The sequence below is a fragment of the Triticum urartu genome, chromosome 2 (genome assembly GCF_003073215.2).
Source record: "Triticum urartu cultivar G1812 chromosome 2, Tu2.1, whole genome shotgun sequence".
Lineage (NCBI taxonomy): Eukaryota > Viridiplantae > Streptophyta > Magnoliopsida > Poales > Poaceae > Triticum > Triticum urartu.
In genome coordinates this window covers 693,213,322-693,220,976 of record NC_053023.1, presented here as the reverse complement: position 1 = coordinate 693,220,976, position 7,655 = coordinate 693,213,322, and positions in this window count along the sequence as shown.

The following is a 7,655-nucleotide window of genomic DNA, read 5'->3' as shown; positions in this document are numbered from 1 at the left end:
TTTGGTGCTTCGGCTCATCCAAGATCAGACTGATATGCATAAGCTATCCCCACCTTGGGAGGGGCCTTTCGTGGTCAACAAGAATCTGCACAACGGGTCATACTATCTGATCGATATTCGAGAGCATAAGGACTCACGTGCATCAGAGGAGGATACCAACAGGCCGTGGAACATAGCTCATCTTCGGCCTTACTATACCTGAGCCATTGGCTCTACTTATGTACATATTACGACGATGTATATATTATGATTAAATATAATAACCGGAACCTCAGCTAAAGCGGGGTATTTGTTCTTTTACATCATGTGTGGTTACACGGAGTTGTTCTAAAGCGGCCTCCGGTTTACCCCTTGAGTTAGCTTTTTAAAAGCATCATGTTATATCACTTGGGCGATTGGTCGTGTCCGAACCAATACCATACCTCTTGATAGGCGAGAGCCACCAGATCACTTGGGGACTTGGTCACGTCTGAACCAGTCATGCCTCTTGATCGGCCTAAGGCCACAGAATCACTTGGGGGCTTGGTCGAACCCGAACCATTGCCATGCCACTTGATCGGCATAAATGCCACGGTTTCATTTGGGGACATGGCTGAATAGAACCATAGTTACACCTAACGGGAGCTTGGTCGTGTTCAGCCATGGTAACGCCATCTGATCAGCTCAAATAAACCTTTTTTGCAAACGGTTTTGTCATTCCATTTGCTTCACACTTTTCTTTGCAAGGTACTTCTTTCTTTTTATTGCGTTTTTTAAACCGACAAAGTTTTCAACCGGTTCATACTGTCAATTGACGGAACACGGTTCACTTCAATCCGGAGACTATTTGCCTGGTTTGATCTTTTTTGTTAACATCCTCTTATGGAGTAACACGGTGTTTATTATAACCCGGTACGGTTTACATGGTAAACCGGCGTCATATATATATGGGAGCTGCTATCTCCTCCAACAGTGTGGGTTTATAAAACTCCGCTTCAAGATTGGCCGAGCCAACTTCACGCTCAACGATGGCAGGTATTATGTATCTCAAAAATTTGGTCATATACTTAAAAAAATTCGGATGTTTTGATTTCATGTATGCAGACATCATATTCCGCCTGACAGTACAACCGCGGCGGCACTTGAAGATTTTTTATTGCAGAAAGTACTTTGGCAAGTTCATCACCCAAAGGAAGAGAAAATTATGCACGAAGGCATATCAACATCAAAAGTATCAGCTAGTCTATTACAAGGCAACACGGTGCCCACAATAAGATCATTGTTTTTTGCAAAGGAGAAGCAGTTTTAAACCGGCTTTCAGTTCAAGCTTGGTCACCAGCCTGGCCTGATGGTTGCGGGTCATCCTGCGCCGCTTCAGCTTCAGTTTCTCTACCCAGCGGCTGGAAATCAACAGTTGTCCAGTCGATTCCCATTAATGCTTGAAAAACAGCTTCATCATGGATCAGCAATGACGGGTCAATATCGGGAGCGTAAGTATGCTTACGGATTGGAGGGATAAGATTTTCCGATTCATGAATTGGTGCAGCTATTCGCTTGTTCTGATTGTCATATTGGGCTTGATAATGAGACAAGTCTGCTTCTTCAGCCAATTGACAAGCTAGCGGACGCACCTCCCGGTTTATTGCTCGCAGATCCGCTTCACCAAACTCTGACCCGTCTTCCTTCAAGCTGGGATAGCCCTGAGCCGCTTCAATAGGATCAAAATCCGGCACCCAGGCTTTTGCCCGGATCAAGGCATTGATCGCACCGGTTCGAGCAGCAGATTTCTTCAGCTCTTCAACCCGGGCAGGAAGCACCGACAGTTTCATCAGAGTGTCTTGAATCAAAGTGGGTGCCGGTTTGTTGTGGGATGCGGTACAGATGATCCGTTGTGCGCCAGTGTAAAGTTGTTCGACCAACGTATAGGCGGCTTTCAACTTCTTCCGCACATCTGACCCCAAGTGACCAATGCGTGTCCCTGAAATATCATAAAGGGTTAAACCGTCAGCTCTGTAAGAAGGCCGAGTCAATTCCAAAGTCAAACTAGCTTACCAAAGATAGCAGTGGTCATGGCATGCACGTGCCGCTTTATGCTGGTCAGTTCATTCGCCACCAGTTTTAGTGCAGCCTCGGCATCCTCTGCTCATTTGATTAAAGCGGACTTTTCAGTAGCCCAATCCGCCCGCTTCTTCTTGAAGCTCTCCTTAAGCTGTTCCATGGCGCTTAAAGCGCTGGCTAATTCCTCTTTTGCTTTGGAGGTTTCAGCTTGTTGGGTTTTCAGGTTTTCTTGGAGATCGGCGACTTGGCTTTCTTTCGTTTTCAGCTCAGCCTGCATGCAGACAGTTATATGCTCCAGCAAAAACGGTACAAGGATTGAAGTACCAACTACATAACAAATTATGCACTTGGCACTTGGGGGCTAATGCATATTCGATCTTCATCTTTCAATTACTTACAAAGTCCCAAGATCAATACAAGTATTCAACTTGGCACTTGGGGGCTAATGGCTATTTGCTCGTATATATTCTGATGCGGCAATCTCAATTACTTAAAGTACCGGTTTAACTACGCTAAGTTGAACCAGCCCTTGGGGGCTACATCAGCGAATTTCAAAGCATTAAGATTTATATTAGTAAGTCCCGGTTTGAAAGAAGATTACAAACCGGCCCTTGGGGGCTAGGAGAGTCAGCAAGAATTGAAGCATACAAGCAGGAAAGAGCATATGGAAGTTACCTCATATTTATCTTTCATCATATTAACTAGACCGGCTTCATAGTCACGACTGGTATACAGCCGGTTCAGGTAGCCGGAATGGATATCTTGGGCGTACAGAGCAGCGTAAGTCGCCAGATCAGCATTCCACTTGCCTTTGCCAAAGGCAGCAAATTCTTCCTTGGCAGAATGTTTGGAAAAAGCGACAGGATTGCTTGGCTCGGTATGGCCAGTGCCAGTAATGACAACCTCATCATCCTTGGTATCGCCGGTTTGCACTGGGGCTGTTGGCTTGTCAGTAGGCTTTGCTGGACCGGTGGATTTCTCAATCCGGATGAAGCTTGTGGGCTGATTGATAGGACTGGAGGCATCAATAGGTATCTCTTCAGCAATAAGATCGTCGTCTTGTTGCGGTGGATCATTGGGTATATCCTCAGGAATAGCCGCTTCAAGATCTGGTGTCTTGCCCGGTTCAAGGACGGCATCTTCTTCGGCCGCTTTGTCCAGGCGAGCCTTCTTGCTTGGCCTAGGTTTGGCCCTGAAAGGAATAACAAAATCAAATACAGCATATGTTCCAAGGCGATGTGCTGCAAATATTATGATAAGTATAGCTTACCCAAGCACCGTTTTGAGTGGTGGCAGCTGAGTAGCCGATGACTCGCCAGAAGATGAGTGGGAAGTAACCTGGTAATCGGAGTCAAATGGATAAAGAGGTTGACGAAAGCAGCCCGCTTTAGGACAAGCACTGACAAGCAAATTAGAGACCTCTGAACGGCATTTCCGAACCAGACTGTTTGGTAAACCGGCGGAGGTAACTACCTGGCCGCTGTGCCGGGTTGTGCGACGAGCTTCGTGCTGTTGGGTCTTCATAAGAAATTTGGGATCCAAATAAGCAAGAGGATGAGAAAATTTAACTTTCCGGTTTGCCTGACGGATTTTTAGTGAAGGCAAAGGTTCTGAATCAGAAGAGAGAATAATTACCTCTGCAGGATCAGCGTGGTTGGCTTCGGCATCATCCTGACAATATCATCATCAATAAGACGCATGAAAAATAAGCCAAGTGAGTCAAGCTCTACCTCAAGGTCCGGATTATCCACATCATCATCAGGGGCCGGATTAGAGGATGCAGTGGTTCTTTTCCTGTGGGCAGTCTTCTTCACAGCTTTAGTCTTTTGCCGGGTTGCTCTTTCCGGTTTGTCTGGTTTTTCTGGTTTCTCCTGCGGTAGTTTCTTGCTCCAAAACGGATCATGGCCCTGATTACACAGACACTGATATTAAACAATGACCAGATATATCAATAACAGATTCAGCAAAAAGAAAAATCAAAGTCTTACAGCTGGCGGTTTGTTGGTGGCACAGAAGGGAAGCAGGCCATTTTTAGCACAGATATGTTCCGGTTCATTCAGGATCTTATTCACAGCCTCTGTGATTTCTTCATCGGTGAGTTGGATTTTGGAATGTCACAGTGGGTCATCAACACTGCCAGTATACTCGCACATCAAACCGGAGCGCTGACTAAGGGGCAGTATGCTCCATGATATCCAACAGCGAGCGAGATCAACCCCTGTTAAACCGTTGGCCATAAAGGCTCTGATCTTCGACAGTTGAGGAGCATATTTGCTTCTCTCCTGGGCAGTCAATCTTTGCGGAAAAGGGTGTGTATTGCTGAGCCGCTCCGGATGAAAGCCAGGCAAGGGATTCTCACCAGCAGGGGAGGTGTCTTTGCAATAGAACCAAGTCTGATTCCACTCTTTGGGGTGGCTGTGCAGTTTGGCGTGAGGGTATGTGACCTCTTTCCTTTTCTGGATCGCCACGCCACCCAACTCCGTATTGGAGCCGTCAGTAAACTCAGTACGGCGGTTTAGATGGAAAAGGTCTCTGAACAATTCCACTGTGGGCTCCTCTTGAAAGAACGCCTCACAGAGCACTTGGAAGTGACACATATTTGTAACAGAGTTTGGGCCAGTGTCTTGTGGATGGAGTTGGAAATCGGCTAAAACATCCTGGTAAAATTTAGAACCGGGCGGCTTAAAGCCCCGGGCTAAGTGATCTACGAAAACAACGACCTCTCCTTCTTGAGGTGTGGGAGGGCATTCTTTGCCAGGAGCCCTTCAATGGATGGTATCTTTGCTGCCTAAAGCGCCGATCAGGACTAAATCGTCCAGCTGAGCCTCTGTGACGCGAGAAGGAACCCAATTGCACTCATATACTTGCTTGGCCATGATGAAATCTACAAGGTATAAAATCCCGGTTCAAAAATGCATTGATCAAAGTACATTGGTATGTGCAATGTTAACCCGGAGACAGATCTATCTGAACCGGAGTTTTATGAAGCAACAACATCTGGCGGTTCAACAAGGGGACTAATGGTATATACCGGTTTGGAAAAAAATTCTACATGGTTAAACCGCCTGATCTAAGCATTGAAACAGCTGAGATTGCGGATGGATAAGTATGCAGAAACAGATTTCACAAGATTTCTCTACAGCGTTGGATCTGAAGCAAGTTCAGAAAAGAGATAAATATTCAGAGGTTCAAGAGGAGAAGTACCGAATCAATGAGTAAAACGTACATATAGATCTATGGTTTGAGATGTGTAAGTGAAGGCGAAGGTTAAACAACTACCATTGCACAGAATAAAGATTTGCGGATTCATCTAAAGATCTATCGTATGAGCAAGAGGCAAACGATGAACACTGAAGAACTGTGAAACCCTAGAGCAGATCTGCGGGGGAAAGGATAGAAGATTTACCAGAGCTGAGGAAGACGCGGAAGGTTGCTGCGATGCTCTGGAGCGCCCAGGTTGATGCAGCGGCCAAGGTTGAGGCAGAGGTCGATGGTGGCGGCGGAGCTCTGAAGCTGGGCGATGCGAGGAAGACAAAGCAGAAGGGGCTGAAGGGAAAGAGAAAGGAAATGACCCTTTGGTCCTATTTATAAGGCAAAAGGACATGTGTCAGGTGCGACAATCAAGGGGCCACGGAGCGGAGCTGTCGCCTCGATTTCCGCAGATCTATTAAACAAAGAAGCATAATGGATAGCTTTGTTATGACAGGTGACGTCACTCTGGTTTATAGCAATCAGAAAAGATGACATCATGGCAGTTTACCAATTTATGAGAAGATGTTGAAGATGAAGCTTTTGTTAAAGGATTGACATGAACCCGTTCAAATCAATCTGGGGCCTAATGTTGGGGATATTACTGCTGGGCGTAAACTGGCCTATCTGGGCCGGGTCAACTTCATCAGTAGTTCAAGAGTGCTAAAGCCCAAGAAGGCAGATGAGGGCCTAAGGCCCGTAGTCGGTTCAAGACTTGTAGCTATAAACCGGTATTTGTATATAAGCTTGTATTGTAAGTTAGGAATAAGGAGAGACCAACCCGGATACGAATATCGACCGGTGTTGGGACTCTGTGAACCGACGGGCGTCACCCGTGTATATAAGGGGATGACCCGGCGGCGGTTCAAAGACGACCGACAACAACTCGAGACATAGGCGAAGCTTGTTTGCTCCCTAGTCATCGAAACCCCATCAATTCCATCACAACTAGACGTAGGCTTTTACCTTCATCGAAGGGGCCGAACTAGTATAAACTCTCTTGTGTCCCTGTGTCCGCTTTAACCCCTTCAACCTAACCCGTCGCGATGGCTCCACGACTAAGTCCTTTCTCTAGGACATCTGCCGTGACAAAACCACGACAAACATGGAACAAACTTCATCTTCACCTACAACTAGCAATGCTATAAGAAGGGCGGAGCAAAAGCGGTAACTTAGCCAAACAACGGTTTGCTAGGATGGTTGAAAAAGGTTAGAGGCTATCATGGCAGCTTGGGAGGCTTGATAAACAAGTGGTAGGTAGCGCGACATAGCGATAGAGCAAACAACTAGCAAGAAAAGATAGAAGTGATGTCGAGGGTATGGTCATCTTGCCTGAAATCCCGCTAGGAAGAAGAATGAATCCATGAAGAAGACAAATGGACGTAGTCGAACGGATCCTCACAAACGCAATGTTACCAGAACTAACAAGAAGAAGCAACACCGGAAAGAAGCAAACAACATGGTAAACCAGCAAGCATTAACATGGCATGATGCACAACCAAGTATGATGCATGTCCGGTTTAATGAAACATGGCATGGCAAAGTGCACAAACAACACTACAAGTTAAGTAGAGCTCAATATGTAACAAGCAAAACAAATCACATGATGAACAATGAAAAACATGGAAGGCTTCTTGAGCGTCGGTCTTGGGGCATCACACCATGAGATTATGCAACTCCCAGATACCGTAGGAATGCTTTGGGTGTACCGAACGTCACAACGTAACTCGATGACTATAAAGGTGCACTACATGTATCTCCGAAAGTGTCTATTGGGTTGGCATGAATCGAGACTGGGATTTGTCACTCTGTATGACGGAGGTATCTCTGGGCCCACTCGGTAATGCATCATCATAACAAGCTCAATGTGACTAAGGGGTTAGCCACGGGATGCCGGTAACGAGATTGAACGAGGTATGGGGATACCGACGATCGAATCTCGAGCAAGTAACATACCGATGGACAAAGGGAATTGTATACAGGATTGATAGAGTCCCCAACGTCGTGGTTCATCCGATGAGATCATCGTGGAACATGTGGGAGCCAACATGGGTATCCATATCCTGATGTTGGTTATTGGCCGGAGAGATGTCTCGGTCATGTCTGCATGGTTCCCGAACCCGTAGGGTCTACACACTTAAGGTTCGGTGACGCTAGATTTGTTATGGGAAATAGTATGTGGTTACCAAAGGGTGTTCGGAGTCCCGGATGAGATCTCGGACATCGCGAGGAGTTGCGGAATGGTCCGAAGGTGAAGATTTATATATGGGAAGTCCAGTTTTAGTCGCCGGAATAATTGGGGGGGGGGGGTTATCGATATTGTATCGGGACCACCGAAAGGTGTCCGGGGGTCCATAGGGTGGGGCCAC